The sequence below is a fragment of the Accipiter gentilis genome, chromosome 15 (genome assembly GCF_929443795.1).
Source record: "Accipiter gentilis chromosome 15, bAccGen1.1, whole genome shotgun sequence".
NCBI classification, from domain to species: domain Eukaryota; kingdom Metazoa; phylum Chordata; class Aves; order Accipitriformes; family Accipitridae; genus Astur; species Astur gentilis.
Window position 1 is genome coordinate 30,993,676 of NC_064894.1, and position 16,423 is coordinate 31,010,098.

A 16,423-nucleotide genomic window follows, 5' to 3' on the forward strand; every position below is an offset into this window, starting at 1 on the left:
GTTGCTATTTTAGAAAAAAGAAAATAAGTCTAGAGGAATTATGCTTAAGGCCCCTATCTCAGCAGGAACCCTCTTGGTTTTTTCCTTTAATGCTTTTTTTCTTTTCTAGCTGAGGAAGTGACAGATGTTATTAAGTTTCCTTTGTGTGAAACTTGAGGGAAAAATCGCAGTGATTTGAGTCTCTGTTTTGCTAGTTGCTAATGCAAATGTTGTTTCGGGTTTGCTTAATTTAATGGAATTATTCTAAGATCAGCATTTACCTTAAAAGCGCTAAAAACTTCTTTCTGAATAAATGATAGCTATAAATACTAGAAATGCCCAACATATATTATTTTCCTTAGGAATACACAGTATTTGCCTCTGAGCACTTATGATGAACTTCACTTTCCAAAATGCTTCAAGAAATGCTTCCTACTCAACTGCAGGACTGATCCTCCCTTTACTCTCCCATTGCTTCTAGCCAGAGCTGTGCAACTAATTGATTTTTCATTTCCCTGGCAGTTAAGAACAAGAAACAATTTCCATTACTATTTTGGTTTTTAACTGAGGTCCCTAAAAGTTAAAAACACATTTCACATTGGCCAATGAAGTTTAGCTGGAACAGGACTAAAAAATAGAATTTGACAAGAATATAAATATGCATAAGAAGTCCAACGCAGTGTATTAAAAAAGGCAAGATCAACATTTTCTGAGCTGTTGTGAGCAATCTGGTGAAACGGCGTAGACTCTGTAGGACATTTTTGTGTCAGCTGAATCTGATTCGTTGCTTTCCCATGCTTATGAACCAATTGCACTTTCTTCACCCTATGGATTGTGGACCGCTGCTCTGGCTACAGGCCCCACGTTGTGCTGAGCAGAATGCATGTTCTCACAGTGTCATGTCCTGAAGAGATTTATTAACTGCATTGAGCAAAGACCTTGTAATTAAGGGTCCGATTAGGAAAGAAGACTGGTGTTGGTCTAGCTTTGCCCTCAGCAAAATCCTGCTAGCTGCAACACATTTTGAAAATCCCTTTCAGTGCTAATGCTTATGAGCTTGATCTTTCATTACTGCGAGGAATGCTTAGTCCTACTCAGAACTCACACTTGAATTCTGCTTGCATTGGCCTGGCTCATTGCATTGTTCCTCAGACATATTCTGGACAATATCTCAGGATTTTCATGGATTTTGCTACATGCAGACATACACAGGCTGAATAGACATAGGTTCCTAATAAAATCATCAGCAACCAGGCCCTTACAGTACAGTAGGGCTGGCAGGGTCTAGTCATTACATCCCAAAAGGGTTTTATAACATGAAGTTAATTCTGTCTGATGTTTCAACTCCTCTGTTCTGTAGAGCTCATAATGAGAGTCTGGCAAACAATTTCTTCTGAATAATTTGTTGCATGAATTCAACCTCTTTCCCAGCTGACAAAAGCCATGAATAGACTGCAGTTTTTTTTCAATATATTCAGTGCTGCTTGAATGAATAGAAATATGTTTTTCCCCAACTTGCCCTTCTTGGTTGGGAGGTCAGTTATAAAAACAACACTGCCAGTTCCCAGCTACTTCAGCAACTAATCTTTGTTTGGTAGGGGGGGTCAGCCAGTCCTTGCTGGCCACAGCAACCCCAGCACAGTTTTAGCATCCGTCAGAATGTTTTAATGCCCCCTCTCTGCTGGCCTCTAGCCTGCAAACAAACCTGCAAGTAGTAACAATTGTCAGATAACTCCATGTAACTGAGCTTGGGACATGAGTGTTCCTGTTCTTGAGGCAGCCAGATGCCTCCCACCAACACCAGGGAGTCACAGAGCATTTTGGAATTTGGACCAGGATGTGCAGAGGTATTTGGCTTCACCTCCACACGTGCCTTGGAAAATGCAGCAAGGCTGGTAGCTGCTGCATGGCCATCAAGATGTTGCATTCTCCCAGGAGGCTGGGATGACTGGTACACACCAAGCAGCAGCCAGGGACGGGACGTTGGCTGTCACATCTTACCAAGTGAGCTAGAGGCATATTCTGGAGCTGCGGAGCTCAGAGCGTTCCCCACTCCATGAACAGTTTGAAGTGCAGATAGCCCTGCTTTGAACAAGTGGGCTTATAAGCTTCCACACTGGTTTCACTCCCGGATAGAGAAATGCTTGTTTGACAGGTTCCTTCAAATAAGTCGGGAGCTTTCCTGTCTCATCAGGCCAGCTCTGGGGACCACAATAATAAAAATTAAAAAAACATTCTGCACAGACCAGTGAACCTTCTGTCCCTGTGGAAAGCTGAGAGAGGTATGGCTGGCTGTGCCTAGCAGGAGCACTTTACTGTCAGAAAAATGCTGGTACAGGAGTCAGCATGCTGAGACCATTCCCTCCCCAGGTTCCCCCAGAACCCCAAACACCCAGGTGATTTCCAGCATAAGTGATGTAGATGGTAGTCCATGGTTGGGTAACAGCCAGACGTTCACACCCAGAGGGACACTGCCCTGTTTTCCCAGGTAAAAGGGACCAGGGTTTCTGTGAGAATTTGTGTCTTCTACCTGCTTTTGGGGCAATATGGAGCACAAGCAAGAAGGAGCAGTCTTGGTTTCTGTGGAGAAAGGTTCCCGACAGAGCGAGCATGTTCAAGCATGGCTGGCTGTGCTAAGCTGACACAATGCCCCCAAGTTCAGCTGCATCCACACTCTTAAAATCTGCCTAAAATGACAACCTCAAATCTCATTTCACCCAATCCAGCATCTAAGCATTACTTTGCTGTTGAGGTAGAAAGAGACCTGGAATTTAGTCTGAAGTTGGCTGCAAGTAAAACTTGCCAGAACTGCAAAGTCAACCCTAGCTGATGGCAGACAAGGAGTGGGGGTTTTTTTAGGCTATGATGGCTAATATCCAAAATATCTTAATAACGACTCCAGAACAGATGGGCATTTTTCCTCTCTCAGTGCACTTACTTAAGGTCAGCCTTGGGTTCTAGGTAAGAATTGGATAGCCCTGCTTTGCCCTAGGATTTTTAATTCAGCCCTGGGACAGCTCATCAGAGTCAGGGATCTCCATCCCTGGAGGTTTTTGGAATTTGTCTAGACCTGGTGCTGGTAACAGCAGGGGGGTGGACTGGAAACCTTCAGGGTCCCTTCCTACCAGCACTGCTGGGAGGCTATAACTAAACAGAAAAACAGCTCTTCTTCGCAGTGAAGACACAGCCGCACCCTGAAATAGCTGCTTTCAGGGGACAGTCCATTCCTGCTTCTGTCACAAGCAGCACAGAACAGTGTTCCAGCCCTTGTCTCCACCCTGGCTTTGCCCATGGGGAACAGAATGAACTCTTGGAGAACCAGAAGATCATTTCAGCTGACAGTAAGGAGAATGAGGTGATTACCTGGCCAAGATGCGGGTACACAAAATATCCCTGAGATGAAAAACAAGCCACTTCTTCCAGTTTGGCCTTCTTAGAGTCACAGGGGAGCCTGTGCAGAGGGCAAGCTGGGGAGCACACCCTGTGCATCACTTCCCTAATGGCATGGTTCAGGGCCTCAGGTGGCACCTCACCATCAGTCTCTGCTCTTCTTACAGTGCCTCTTCCCACTGGAGGGAGGCAGTGGTGAGACCCCAGCTCCCCCCAGGGCAGGTCCTCTTCTGCATCCTTGCCTTGTGAAAGTAACCCCATCACAAGCAACAGGGTGTCTCTCGAGCATCTTGGTTCTTGTCTCTGCTTGCTGCAGTGTAGCACTGGAGGAATTGCCAAATTTATAGTCAGGGGATTTTCAGCCACTGTTTCAGCCACTGATCTTGGTATGACTAAGGTTCAGTGATTTTCTTTCCTGCTCTACCTCTGTCTTAGAATCATAGACTATCTGAATTTGGAAGGCACCCATAAGGATCATTGAGTCCAACTCCCTGCTCCTCGCAGGACTACCTAAAACTAAACCATATGACTAAGAGCGTCGTCCCGACTCTCCTTGAACTCTGACAGGCTTGGTGTTGTGACCACTTCTGTGGGGAGCCTGCTCCAGTGACCAACCACCCTCTCAGTGAAGAACCTTTCCCTAGTGTCCAGTCTGAACTTTCCCTGACGCAGCTTCATACCATTTCCTTGTGTGCTATCGCTGGTCACCAGGGAGAGATCAGAACCTCCCCCCTCGAGAAAGATGTAGACTGCGATGAGGCCACCCCTCAGCCTCCTCTTCTCTAAGCTGAACAAGCCCTTTCACCATCTGGGTCACCCTCCTCTGGACACACTCTTAGTAGTTTCATGTCCTTCATAAATTGAGGTGCCCAAAACTGCACACAGTGCTCGAGGTGGGGCCACACCAGTGCAGTGCAGTGTAGAGTGGGATAGTCACCTCCCTCGACTGGCTAGCGATGCTGTGCTTGATGCACGCCAGGACATGGTCGGGTCTTTTGGCTGCCAGGGCACGCTCTTGACTCCCCTTCAGCTTGACATCAACCCAAACCCCCAGATCTCTTTCCTCAGGGCTGCTCTCCAGCCTCTCATCCTCCAGTTAGTATGTATGTAGCCAGGACTACCCTGTCCCAGGTGCAGAATCTGTCACTTGCTCTTGTTAAATTTCATGTGATTGGTGATTGCCCAGCTCTCTAGCCTATCCAGATCTCCCTATAAGGTCTCTCTACCCTGGAGGGAGTCCACAGCTCTTACTAATTTGGTATCATCAGCAAACTTACTTAATGTACATTTGACTTCTGCATCCAGATCATTTATAAAAACATTAAAGAGTGCTGACCCTAAAATCAAGCCCTGCAGAACCCCACTGGTGGTGGTCTCCAGCCTGATGTAACCCCATTTACTATAAACCTTTGAGCCCAATCCGTCAGCCAGTTGTTCATCCAGCGTGACATATCTAGCTGTATGCGGGACACTTTGTGCAGAAGGATACTGTGAGAGACAATTTCAAAAGCTTTGCTTTTGAAAAGAAACCTATCTACTGGCTTCCTTTGGTAAACTAGATGGATGACCTTGTCATAAAAGGAAATTAAGTTAGTTAAACAGGACTTTGCCCTCGTGAACCCATGCTGGCTGTGACCAATGACTGCATTGTCTCTCAAGTGTTTTTCAATAACTCCTGGAATAACCTTCTCCATAATTTTACCAGGCACTGAAGTCAGACTAACAGTCCTGTAATTACCAGGGTCTTCCTTCTTACCCTTCTTGAAAATTGGGATAGCATTTACCAGCTTCCTGTCAACTGGTACCTCTCCAGACTCCCAAGACCATTGAAAAATAATGGAGAGAGGTCCCGTGGTAACAGTGGCCAGCTCTTTCAGTACCCTGGGATGTTTACCATCGGGCCCCAGAGATTTATGCACATCCAGCTGGAGCAGCAAGTCTCAAACAAGTTCAGAGTCGGCTGGGAGTTTGTCATTCCCCCAGGCACGGTCTTCCAACACAGGGCTCCAGGGGTCCCAGGGCCCAGGACTGATGTTAAAGACAGAGGAGAAGGCGGCATTAAACATCTCTGCTTTGTCTACATCCCTATTTGTGAGGTGACCAACCTCATCAAGTACCAGACCGATGTTACCTACCTTTTGCTGTTAACATATTTCAAAAAGCCCTTTTTGTTGTCCTTCACAGTGCTGGCCAGCTTGAACTCTAATCAAGCTTTGGCTGTGTGAATTTTCTCCCTACAGAGGCAAATAGCATCTCTGTAGTCTTCCTGTGTTGCCTGTCCTTGCTTCCAATCTCCATACACTTTACTTTTCCACCTAAGTTCTGGAAGAAAATTCCTGCTCATCCAAGCCGGCCTTCTGCCCCGCTTGCTTGACTTCTGACACTTTTGAATTGCCTGTTCCTCCACTCTTAAAAAGTGACCAGCATACATGGACCCCAATACCTTCAAAAGCAGATTCCCATGGGACCTTACTAACTAGTTCCTTCAGCAGCCAGAATCTGCTCTCCCCACATCCAGGATTATTTCAGGGCACTACTTCAGTGGATGCCAGTTTCACTACAAGCATGAAAAATTCCTAATATTGATAATAACACAATGAGACACAACATTATTTTTCTTCTTACTGGTCCTGTGGTTTTTATTCAGAGAGGCTATGGTCAGAAACACAGCAATGCCATGGCCTGACAGCTGAGTTCTCCGTGTGCATCACAGAACTTTCTCAACTATTTCAAAAGAATAAGAGTATAAGCATACGTGATACCTTCCCTACTTATATTCTTCTGGACAACTGTTTTCAATGCAGGTGGGTTCCTGAAGTTGTGATTAATTTTTTTCAGAGCCCTAACAGATGTGTCTTCTAAGTACTGTCGTGTATTCACAGTGTCCCTCAGAAAGGAGTTCCACTAGTTTACACCTGAAGTATGACAAGTTGCCTCCTTTCATTTATTCTGGACTTGATCTCAAGTGGCATCATTTTAGGACCCCTAGTTCGTACATAGTCTGTCACTATTCAGTTTTTTCAGACCACTCGGGATTTGGCAGAGCTCTATCACATGCCCTCCCACAAGACTACTTCTCCAGACTGAAGAGTCCCAGCCTACGTGATTTATCATTGCTCACAGGGAAGCTGTTCCAGATCTCTGACCAGTCCTCATCCTTTGTTGAACCTTCTCCCATTCTGCTTCATCCTTTTAGAGATGTGGGACCAGAACTGCACAATGTACAAAGACTGATGGCAGCCCATGGATCGTTTTGAGAAGCACAGTGATATCCTCTATTTTGTGCTTATTTCTTTCCTTATAGTTACAAACGCATTAAGCTGGCACTTTTGTGCCTTGTTTCTAGCATGCCCACCAGGTCTCTCCCTCCCAGCTCTCAGCCCATCATTTTATACATGAAGATACAATTGTTCCTTTCCTGTTGTATCACTTCACATCTGTTTTCATCTGCTCCCGCAGTTTTCCTTGCTCCAGTAATAAATTATTTATTTTTTAAAACAATTTCAAAAGTGTTCCCCTGCATGACTTTTGATTAAAATTTTGGAAGTCTTTGCTTTTTTTTTTTCTTTTTTTTTTTAACTGACCACTCTCCAAATGAAACAACACTGGAGAACAGATGTGACTTTGTGAAACACTTGGTGAGAGAAGATTGACAGGAATATTTTCTGACCCCCATTAAACCTGACAAAGAAAGAGGACCAGGAGAAATTAGCTGTTTAATAGAGTTGATCTTGGTGGTAGAGCAAATGCTGCTAATGAAAGCAATTGCTTAATAAAGGCAGCTTCTTGTAGAACAGCCTGCCACCGTGTCTTTGAACAATTACATGGTGTTGCACTAAGTAAGCACTGCTGTCTAAGCAGCTCAGTGCCATAGCCTGTCATGTTCTGATACCTTCCAAGTCATTGCATAGAGGCATTATAATTAACCTTAGTGATCCACCATTACCCAAACAGCAATCTTTTTTTTTTTTTTTTTTCCTTTTTCTAGAGGCTTCCTATTTCTCTTTTACCCCATGGCCATGTGGTTAAGAGCAAAGGTTAGGAAATTATGCTCAGATCCTTTTAACAGGAAGAGAGGCCACATTCTCTCAGGGCAAATGGGGCATTAAGGCTCTTCATAGGCCAATGGAAAGTGGAATTTCAATCTACCACAGACGGTTTCAAAAGCAAAGATAGAAAAAGGATCAAGATGATTTTTCATCTGCTGCTCCCAGGAGTGCTAATTCAGTTTGTCACTGTGACTTGGGGAGGAGAACAAAAAAACATTAAGTCTTTCCATCTGACTGAGCTTTACAAAATGTGCCCATTGAAGGTGTGAGAGTGCCTGAAAGCATGTGATGCTGTTTGCTGTGCAGTACCCATGGATGACTATTTTATTTCTTCTCTCTGCAGTGACTTCATTCCACCTAGTGCATGAATTTCTTAGCAACATTCATCTTACAGCTCACCCAACTCTCTGCTATGCACAGCTGATAATCTGGTTTCTAAAAAAAAAATAATCCCCAATGATACTTTAAAACTACTAAGAGGCATGAATCATCTCTTTAATTTAGGCCATGGTACTATCTGAACCAATAACTTCTTTAGCTCAGAGAGAAACCAGGGCTGCATATACCCTCTTCTTTCTCTTCTGTGTTTCAAACTGCATGAAGAAACTCATTCCACATGGCTCCCACACTGCTTTGCTCTGCTCACTTCAGACCTGACCACACTGCAACCATTTCTCATCTTGATTATTTAATGCTCCCTTTTTCCTCATAAAAGATCATATTAACCCAGTTTCTTCGCAAAAGAAAAATTATCTTCCTTGCAGATCTATGAGGTGCTAATTAGCAGCCATGGCTGGGTGTTTGCAGCAGACATGCTTCTGTCTGCAAAGCCTTATCTCTGTAGAGACAATAGAAAAGAATAGAATAGAATAGAATAGAAATTTCAGTTGGAAGGGACCTCCGATGATCATCTAGTCCAACTGCCTGACCAATTCAGGGCTGACCAAAAGTTAAAGCATGTTGTTAAGGGCATTGTCCAAATGCTTCTTCAACACTGACAGGCTTGGGGCATCCACCACCTCTCCAGGAAGCCTGTTCCAGTGTTTGACCACCCTCTCAGTAAAGAAATGCTTCCTCATGTCCAGTCTGGCACAGCTTTGAACCATTCCCACACATCCTATCACTGGATCCCAGGGAGAAGAGCTCACCACCTCCCTCTCCACTTTGTCTCCTCAGGAGGCTGTAAAGAGCCATGAGGTCACCCCTCAGCCTCCTTTTCTCCAAACTAGACAAACCCAGAGTCCTCAGCTGCTCCTCATAGGACATGCCTTCCAGTCCAGATGAGAACACAACAGTGCATTAGGAAACTGGACGTTTGCCCTGCGGGACTCCCCATCCGCTCTCTGTCTAGAAGACTGAAAACAAGTGTTTCCAATCAAAACGGAAAAATGAGTTCTGATGAGCCATCCCATTTCACTGCTGTCCCACAACCTTTTGTTGGTGCAGTTTCATTAATGTGCAGGACAGGTACTGTGATTGTTCTGGCTGAGGAGAGGGAAACTGGCACCTAACATCATATCTTGTGTTAGCTTTGCTGTTGCAAAGTCCTGTACCCTCTGTGTGTGTGTGTGTGTGTGTGTGTATGTAGTATGCCCTTTTGGTGATAAAGGCCAAGTGTATACTGGGCTACGTTAGCCAAAAAGTCAAAGAAATGGATTATTCCTCTCTATTTGATACTGTTGAGGCTGCACCTGGAGTATCTTGCACAGTTTTGGGTTCTCCAGGATATGAATCATCTAGCAAGAGACCACGAAGGCAATCAAGGGGCTGGAGCACATCCTGAGTTTCTTTTGTCTGGGGAAGAGAAGTCTTATTGCTGTCAGCAGTTGTCTGAAGGGGCTATCTCAGGAATGCACAGCAGAAGGACAGGGACAAGGGAAGTTACGATTGGAAATGAGAAAAATTTCTTCCCCATAAAAGCAGTGCAGTCCTGAGACAGCTTTTCAAAAAGAGAAGGTCTGTAGAGAAGTGCCTGTGTCCATGTGCCATTTCCAAGAAGTTTAGCTGGCTGCTCAAATGAGAGGTTCTTTCCCATCACAGAACTTTCCTGTGCAATTACTATCCATGGTAAAGAAGGCTGCAAACACCATTTCATTAAGATAAAGACCCATCAGCATCCTTCATCTTGGTGGAAAAGAGCTGCCCACTGCACAAATTTCAGGGTCCCCTCCCCAGCATTGATCCTGCAAGCAGCCCTGCTATAGGTGTAGGGATACAGAAGTCCTTACCAGCAGGAGCAGTGGAGGAGGAGGAAAACACTGGCTTTGTATTTATGGATTCCTTGCCTTGGTCCTTCAGCCCCCAGAATATAATGAGTGCTCTCCAAAAAACCCTGAACATTTTGTTTTGTCATGAGAGCTACCACCCTTCTGAACACGTTATACTTGGGCAACATCCTACTACAAAAGTACCTGAAATGACCCCAGTCCCTTTGCGGCAAGGGCAATCTCTCTGTCGTGTCTAGATAGCACCAAGCACAAAGTGGATTTTACCCCCCAGCTGTGCATCTTTGACACAACTCTAATAATATTCAAGGCAGGTATATTCAGGGTAGAAATAACACCTGTGTTGGAACCCAGGGACTTTTCCAAAGGCTTTCTAAAACAGCAGGGATTGATGAAAGCCCATTAGCTACATCCATGTACTTGCCTGATCCAGGAAAGAATGTGAAAACGTCCAGTTTATTGGGACTTGCAATCTAAAGTCCATCTCCGCCCCCCTGGTCTTGGCTGGGCAGAAGGGCAACAGCTTTCCTGTGCAAGACTTCATTAAGATTGAAGAATTTTTCCTGTACGCAGAGATATCTTCTGTAGCAGAGCTTTGCTATGACTGATGCTTCGTATTAAACGGATTTATATTCACAGCAGAAGAGATGTGGAGGTTCAGAGCAAAACTCTGACATAAACAATAAAAAGGCAAAAAATCCATAGTTTTGAAATGCGGATGGTTGATCATCCACCCCCCCAGTGTTAGTTCTACACTTTTGATTGCAATCCCAAACACCTCCTAGGAGGAGCGCAAACAAACAATCTTTGAGTTAAATCACTTCTGCCAGGCAGCATAGCCAAAAGCAGCGAGCACAGTCCTGCCCTTCGCTGTGGTGCCAGCCGGGATGCTGCGGGCCGGGGGCTAAGCTGGGTGGAAGACAGGGGTAGGAGGGACTGAGGGATGGAGAAGGTATGGCATACCTCGTGCTGCTGGGTTATGGAGGAGCAGCGGCATTTTCTTCCGCAACCCCTGGACTTTGGCTTTTGGGGGACACTCCACATCCCTTCCTCCTGCCTGAGGGAAGCCAGAAAGCCAGGCTGAGGTGAGATCTCACTTGAACGGACAAAATTTTTCTCCTCTGGAAAGGAGAACCATGGACCTGCTTACTCCAGCAGCATAAGGCTGCTGGGGCACCATGCTATGGGGGTGGGAGAAAGCTAGAAAGCTGGCAAGCATGGGGCAAGCTCCGTCCTGAGGATGCCTTGGGCTTGCTCAGCCTAGACGTGTCATAGCACGTGCCTAGACATGACACTGTGCTGCAGAAGGGCCCTGCCATCAGCAATGCTGGACTGCAGGACGGCGAGCAGGAGAGATGGAACAGGGCTGAAACGCAGTGCTGACTTTGGAAGAGGCTCTCAAGGAAGAGCTGAAATTTAAGCCCACTATGAGCCTATTTCCCAAGACCGCTCCACTTCCTGAGGCTCACCATATTAAATGCAGCTATTTCCCTTGGGGCTCAACAAATTAATTTCTGCAAAAAAAAATGAAGCGAAAGAAAAACATTTCTCTATGTGACATCAAACACAGTGATGTTGCAGGGCAAAGCTGGAGCCCTCCCTGCAGTAGGCTCATAGGGACACTCCTGCTGGAGCCCTCACTGCAACATCTAGTTGAAGATGCCCCTGCTTATTGCAGGGGGGTTGGACTAGATGACGTCTAAAGGTCCCTTCCAACCCAAACTATTCTATGATTCTATGATCCCCAGGGTCAAGAATCCCATTCTGCTAGGAAAGCCGAGGAAGCTGGACAGGAGGCAGGAAGCAGAGACTCCTCCAGAAAAGTTCATTAACACTTGAGAAACTCTGCTCTCATCAGAAGTTTTTATTAATATCACAGAATTATTTTACTACTATTGCAAAAGCTGCAGCCAGCACTTGGAGGCTTTGCACTTGGCTGTGTGAGCTAGGAGAGGCACCCATACTTGGCAACAAAAGCACATGACTTTTTTTGTTATTCAGGCAGGTTTTTCAACTCTGTAATATTTTCCTCCTCAAGCTTCTGGAAGCCACTTGGCCACTGCTCAGCACAAGGGGGGTGACAATGCCCCTGCTATCCCCAGCCACCACCCAGCAGGCACAAATAACCTCCACCCCAAAATTCAAAAGGGTAGGGTGGCTGCTGGCTGAGCTGTGGGCTGTGCTGTAGCCTGTGAGGCTTCAATGCAGGAGTGGGTTTAGGACAAAGCACAAAGACTGTGCTAAAAGGATTACCACTTGGCTATGTGACGAGTGTAACTCACTGCTATTTAGTGGTGTTATCAATGCTGATAACAATTTCCGATGAAGAGGAGACTACCAGGAACTACATATACTTAGATACATGTATATATAATAAATGTACACTAGAGTACGTAATAAAAATGATGGGCCACTGAGTTAACCTACACAGTAAGTATATCCCATTCAAAGAAGTGCATTTAAATTAGGGCTGGACAGACAATTTCCACCGTGCAGGAAATGCTAATGCTTCAATACTTAATTTAATTATGAATTGGAAAGATAAGGCAACATTTCAACACCGCTTCTGGAAGATGAATTTCCCCTCTCACCCAAATTCTTTCAACTGCCTTGAAGGCGTGGATGTGCAAAAGTCATGTTGTGATTTTACTGCCTAAACAATGTAACGGAGGGTGGATTATGGAATACATTAGTCTCAATGAAGAATATAATGTATTGCTGCAGTCATATCAAACTCAGATTAATCAAGAGATTGCATTTATTTATATGAAAGTAGAAAGGCAGAGGAATTGGGGGAGGGGGAGCTGCTTCTTGCTTAAAATCTCCATCGCATAGAAATGTTCTGTTTTCTCTGGTTCCAACCTTCCTCTGTGCAGTTTTGATCCACAAGCATTTTCAGAAGGAAAAAAAAAAAAAAGTTTGGCCTAATTACCAGGTCCCTCTGCTAGTGAGGGACACAGGACCGGGAAGGGCGAGGGGACATTGCCAGGATGCTGTGGTCAGGAGGGACGTTGCCACCTTTGGCTGTGGCAGGGAGCAGTAGCAGAGCACCAGCTGTGCTGAGGAGCCTGGCCCTGAGCAACCTGTGTGCTGGGCTCGGATCTGTGCTTCGCTGAAGGCTGCTGAAAAGCTGGAGAAAATCCGGAAAAGGACAATAAAACTTGGCCAGCAGCTGGAGATGATACTTCACGAGGAAAGAGAGCTTGGTCTGCGCCAATTATCAAGGAGCGTGAGGTGACTGGATTTAGTGCATGCAGCCTTCAGGGGTGCAAATGTTGAAAGGTTTCTTTAACCAAATGGGGGAAGAAGAAGTTAATGTTTCTGATGATGTCTTGCGATTGGGCTTGCGGGTTTGCTTTACCCAATAGCAGATTCTTAAGACCGGTGCAAAGGGAATGAGTGATGCAGATGCGTTTGGCCAAGTGCTGTGGAGGAAGCAGGTCCCACCGTGTGATGCCCCATGCCCTGCCCCTGCCTCAGCCATGGAGGAGAAGCAGAACTGAAGGGCTAGGAAGGGGGGAGAGACTCAGCAAGGGGCAAGCTGGGGGGTGGAGGAAGATGGGTGAAAGGACCTAATGGCACTGTGCCTCACCACGGCAGTGTCTGCCCCTCTCCCTCCAAACACAGGACACCCAGAGGCAGTGGTGAGCAATGCCAAGACCGAGACCCACACCATGACTCTTTGCACAGAAGCACAAGCCATTTTTGCAGGCTTCCAAGAGGCAGCTGCAATGCGAGCCCTAGAAAAGCAGAGCATTGACATCTGGGGCTGCCAGCTCATGCTCCTAGGTCTAAATTCACTCAGAACAATCTCTCCTTCAGGCATGGCTGATGCACCGTGCTCCTGTACCTGCTCTGGCTGGGGTACTGGAGGTCCCTGTCTGGGATTCAGCCTCTTACCACAGATACATGCAAACATTTCTTCACCTGGAACAGCAGCACCATGAACCGTCATGGATAGGCTTTAATTTTTCTTTTCCCACTCTTTTAACTTAGTAGAAAGAGACCTAGATTGGTTTGCTTGTGTTGACAAACCCTGAACTGCCATGGGGTACTTGGAGTGGAAATGGGGGATAAGGAAATTCCCACCTGTGTTCCCATAAGAACACATCCCACTTCATGTCTATCTCTTCCTGGCACTGCTCATCAAGGGCCTGACCTGCTCTACTGAGCTAGAGATTTGAGGGGCAACCACTTGGGACTGTATGCAGCAAGCAAACCTGGCTTTGGCAACAGAGGGGCAGTATCTGGCTGCGAATGACTTAAAAGTGTCTCCTTGAATTTTTAATGCCATTTCTTAATCTCTGTGCTGCATCCCCCCATCCCACCTCAGCCTTGAAAACCTAAGTAGGTTTAAATGACAGCCCCAGGCCACTGCTCTTGTTTTAAACCCATTATGTAATGCTTAGATACCATGACAACAAGCGCATTATAAATTTGGATAAATACACCAAAACCACGTTCCTCTGCTATTGCAAGGTGTCCTTGAAAAGCTTCTTTAGCTTTTCTCTCTGAACAAGACTGCCACCTCTTCCCCTTTTGTTTTGCTGCCTGTAAGCACCAGGCAGCTCTGAAAGATCTGCAAAATAGAGCAAGTCCATTCCCAGGAAGCTGAAACATACTTGCACTAGAAAATGTCTAAGGGTCCACAGATTGAGAAAACTAGATGTCAGCTTAGTTTGCAGCTATGAATATACAAGGAAGGAGAATCTATTGTGGTATTTGCAATGGTGTTCAATATCTTAAGTTAAATGTCCATTGATTAACCGGAGGAAGAGACATCTAAGAACAATTTCCTGAAGTGAATATAAATATAATTTGCTATAATCATGAAGCCCTTTCTATTGCCATAGTGGCTTAAAATGGCCTTAGTCTACCTGAGAATCAGGTTAACAGATTCTAACTTTAGCTCACATATCAGTTTGCAAAGAGCTGGTAGATCATCACAGTTAGTAATTCGGGTTATCCAGTGGTGGATGAGGACCCCGCTGCATTTGGAGCTGTGTGAGCACAGAAGCACCCCAGGACAAAAGACCATTCGAAACACAAAATGCCCAGCATCTCAATGCACTGTTTGTCCTCCTATGAAACTAATCCCTATTGCCTTGAAATGTGGCTGGGGTAGGCAAGGAATGTAGCAAGGCATTAATGTTTTAATTAAGAATGCAGGGAGAATATCCATAGCCAATGGACACATTGTTGTGTAACGATGATCCAGATGACATCTTGTGGGCTAAGCTTTTGTCAATGCACTATTTTGATTTAATAGGGCACAATCTGTTTAGCTGGAGCATTTGGCTTCTAGGTATACAAGCTTGGGAAATATCTGAATGTTAACTTCCACATTCCTGTCTTCTTTCTAACTTGTCTGAATGCTCAAATACATGCTTGAAGTTGCCTGTTCTTATTCCAGATGGCATCTCATTGGAAACAGTCATGCCCAATGTGTGCAAATAGGCTATGATGTGCAGAAATGTTTATGAGGCAACCATAGGTCATTTGGCTCCTCTGGCTGCTGCCAAGGGTCCAGCACTGCTTCTCCTAACCAAAGGGAGAAGCTCAGCTTCTCGCCTTCTCAGCTCCTCACCTTCTCAGCTCCAGTGAGGCTTTGGACAGCCACAGCCACGTTCAGTGATGCACATTGCTAGTGGTGGCCTGATGCACAACTGCATCTGGATCACTACGTACCACATGGTACCACATGTTGTAATGATGGGCAGGTATTTGCTCCGTGGGCAACACATCTGAAATCTATCTATCTCAGACTTTCCACTGCCGGGGGCATTTTATACATGATAGGAGCAGGTCACATTGAGGCAGGTTAGCATCCATAAGCCCACCTGCCCCATGCATATGACCACAAGGCTGACAGACTGATGCTACCTTGCTTGGAGGATAGGACATAAAGTTCCACATTACTAAAGTTTAGAGCTGCTCCTGGGGGACTCAAAGATGTGGGAAACAAATTTAATTGACTTTCCATAGAGTATGCATTCCCAGACGCTCCAGGAGCATTTGAACAATATCTGCCCTGAAAGCCCCCGAGCTCTGGGCATAGCCTACCCTACACATGGATGAGTAGCTACCTGAGTAGCATTGTAATTACTCCTTTGCCAAGAGTAATATATCAGGCCATTTAAGAAGGCGGCTAGAGATTCCCCTGGATTTCAGCATGCTTTGAAATTGTCAGGTAACTCAGGTTCACACATTTTTTCCATTCTTAGGGGGAACTACAGGAAAGGTGGAACAAGAGTGATTTGCCCCAGGTCTTTGAACTCTATTATTTTTATAATACCTGATATTTCCATGTCTTATCCAGAGTCAGATTGGATCAGGTCATTATGGCCTGACCCTGGCACATTCCGAGATTTTTTCCCCTGTTATTATTATTTCCTTCTCTGCTCTTTAAAGAAATTCCCCATCCACTTTAACAAACCACTCCACTAGTTAGAAAAGTTGGACATATTTTAAGAGCTATGTGGCCAGGAGGGTTTTTCCAAAGTGCTCAGGTATCTGCTAGAAGTGTTCCAGCAATATAGCTGTCAACACGGAAAAATGCTAACAGCAAAATGCTAAGATGAAAATTTAAGATATACAGAGGGGAAGATATTAATTTTCTGATTCACTGACACAGGTCCTTGCTCAGTCTCTGCCTTGGAAATGCTATTGAGTGAGAAACATTACCAGCTGAGACAAAACCATGTGGGATTTACTCCTTTTCTTTCTTTGCAGTGGAAAATAGTGGGAAAATAACATAGTGGGCCTGGACTGCTACAGATC